The 2,589-nt window shown below is 35.1% G+C and overlaps 1 long non-coding RNA gene across 2 annotated transcripts; it reads left to right on the top strand.

The window, feature by feature from the left end:
• Positions 1-400: 400 nt before the first annotated feature.
• Positions 401-2,240, top strand: LOC110899451. Of its 2 annotated transcripts, XR_004863502.1 has the most exons (5): positions 401-698; positions 786-908; positions 1,126-1,183; positions 1,847-1,943; positions 2,023-2,240. It is a non-coding gene; the product is annotated as an uncharacterized LOC110899451 (long non-coding RNA). The 2 variants fall into 2 exon arrangements; XR_002570286.2 differs by lacking the exon at positions 786-908.
• The last annotated feature ends 349 nt before the right edge of the window (positions 2,241-2,589 follow it).

Below are 2,589 nucleotides of genomic sequence, written 5' to 3'. Positions count from 1 at the left end.
GAAACATTTCTTCTACCAAAATTGGAGCACATCACCTTCCGTTCGAAGAATAATTCGTTGATTGTCAACATCGGAACATATTAATACGTTGAAGTATGTGTATACGCTAATCTATAATATATTAAAAAGGAGAAGTGATGTACAAGATGGTAATTTTGCCACACGTATCAATTTTAAAGCAATATGTACAAGGTGCTTAAAGCCATTTAAGTTGCAAGTTCTCCAAAATTTTAAGACACCTTAGGGGTAAATTAGGGTTTTCACCCATTGAATTGAATGGGATTCGATGCTGACCTGCAAATGAAGCGTCTCTTTGGGGGATTTCAGTATATAGATGATTGAATGAATGTTTCAGTTTTAGATCGGTTGAATTCCTTCAATCCTACTTTAATTCATCTTCTGGTTCCTCTTACCGAATGAATCTACCGGTGATGGTGGCGAAGGGTTTTTTTAAACCCCTAATCGACTTCCAAAATTGTGAGTAATCAAGGAATACCTTCAGAGATATCGAATGGATTTGTAACTGATGGAGAGAAATTGATAGAGAAAGGGACTGAAATTAGGGAACTGCCGACGGTAGCGATCAGAATTCACGAATCAATCAATCTTCTTCAACACTCCTATTTCGACATTAGAACATCCAAAACTTAATCGTGCTCCTTCTACAACATTCATCGACTCTCACTCAGGATTTGAAGGTCAGGTTAATTTGCTGAATTAATTAGTTTCTTAGTCAAACTCATATGTCTTCTTTGCTAAATTTGTGATTAATCCGCAAACCCTAGGTTAACGGTCACCATGAATTCGTCTGGATTTTCTAATCAAATCGTGATTAATTCACAAACCCTAGGTTATCTGTTGATTTATCTGAATGAATGTTAATTAATTCACGAGCTACGACTCTCACTGTAAGTATTTTGATCAATTGAATTGGTTTTGAGATTCAAATTTAAGTGTAGTTTATGCAGAGTTTTGTTAACAGGTTGTTGTGACATGTAAGGTGACTCTTCTCTGAGAAATTTACAAGTTTTTCTGATGGATTTATTATGTATGAAAGAGTAAATGTGTGTGTATTCATAGGAACATGGCAATCTGAGTCTTTTTCTTTGTCTAATAACTTCGCAGGAAACAAGAAGAGCAAGGAAGATGACAAGCCCATATCTGATATGTTTGTTTACTGATTGTGAGTTTTTGTTACTTTATTTGGATTGACATTTAATGTATTTACCATGTGAGTCAATATCCGATGTTTACTGATTGTGAGTTTCTGATACTTTATACGCATTGAGCGACTTGTTTAAATGCTTTTTTTATTCACTTTTTTACAAAGGAAATCGGTTTGTTTGGTTTTATACAGTTCATATAAGCTAATGTTTTTTGGGTATACATCTGCTTGTAACCCTATGCATTGAAGCCGACTCCAACCTGAAACTGGTTTTAACAAAATTACCCGAAATGTGCACCTCTACCCTCACCCATTAATGTCACCAGTCCTTCAGCAAAAAGGTTGCTAAAGATTCAAAAAGAAAATGTTTTTAATGTAGCAGAACCGGTCGGGTCGATAATGATTGTTTATCGGTCAGTTTTAGTGTTAAAAAGTGTCAACACGCCAAACGGGTCAGCGAGTTTGTGACTTCAGCTATATTGATCTTGTGTTTTGAGTTTTGAAATCTATTAGGTTTAGGTTCCTTGATTGTATTTTGTTTGTTTGTTTTAATGTCAGAGCGAAAAATCAGTTACAAGGTTTTGAATGATAGAGAAAGCGTGAAAGATCTAAAGCATGAAGTGGATAGTTTTTGCTCAGTTACTGTCATGATGATTTAGGTTATCCTGTCTTTATTAACAGGCTGTGTCAGGAAAAGCGTTGCAGGACTCTAATATTCGCGAGATGGTATCTGGTGCACGCTCGTTTGCAACCAAACACTCCTTTTCTACTAATAAAGGTATGAGTCAGGCTACTAAGTTTCTTTTTTATCTTATGGGAAACGTTGCATAAATACTTATGAGAAGCTTCGAGAACAGGAAAAAAAAACAAAAATAAGTTTAAAGACACGGCTGAAGAAGAAGGTTGAAGAGTCTCCGCCTTGGGTTCAGATTTCACTCACTTTTGTAGAGCTTCCTGAAAAGATTATCATTCTCAGAAGATTGTTTCTGTTTACGTTTATGGCGTTTTGGAGTGTGATGAACTCTGCCAAGGGTGGTCCCGCATTCCAGGTTTGATGTTTTTTTTTCTTGTACTTTTTGAAGCATTTGTGGGCTGTTTGGGTATTCACTTTGGTGTAGTGATTATGTGATATTAGACAATTAGATGCATAATTAATTAATAAACATAGTGTAGAAGATAGCGTTTGGAGCTGCAGATAGCCAGATGCAATATAAACAATTTTTCTTTAAGTTAGGTGTAAAATATAAATCAACTTATAATGTAATACCAATTTTAGCAACCAACCTCTATAAATGTAAATGGCTGATGTGACTTGTTCACACCATACCAGCCACCATATATACAAAAAATGCTTCTATGAAAAGAACAGTATTATTTTTTTGGGTAAAGAAGAACAGTATTAATTTTTAATTACAAGGGATCAG

This window comes from Helianthus annuus, chromosome 7 (genome assembly GCF_002127325.2).
Source record: "Helianthus annuus cultivar XRQ/B chromosome 7, HanXRQr2.0-SUNRISE, whole genome shotgun sequence".
Taxonomy (NCBI): domain Eukaryota; kingdom Viridiplantae; phylum Streptophyta; class Magnoliopsida; order Asterales; family Asteraceae; genus Helianthus; species Helianthus annuus.
This window is presented reverse-complemented; position numbering and strand designations above follow the sequence as displayed.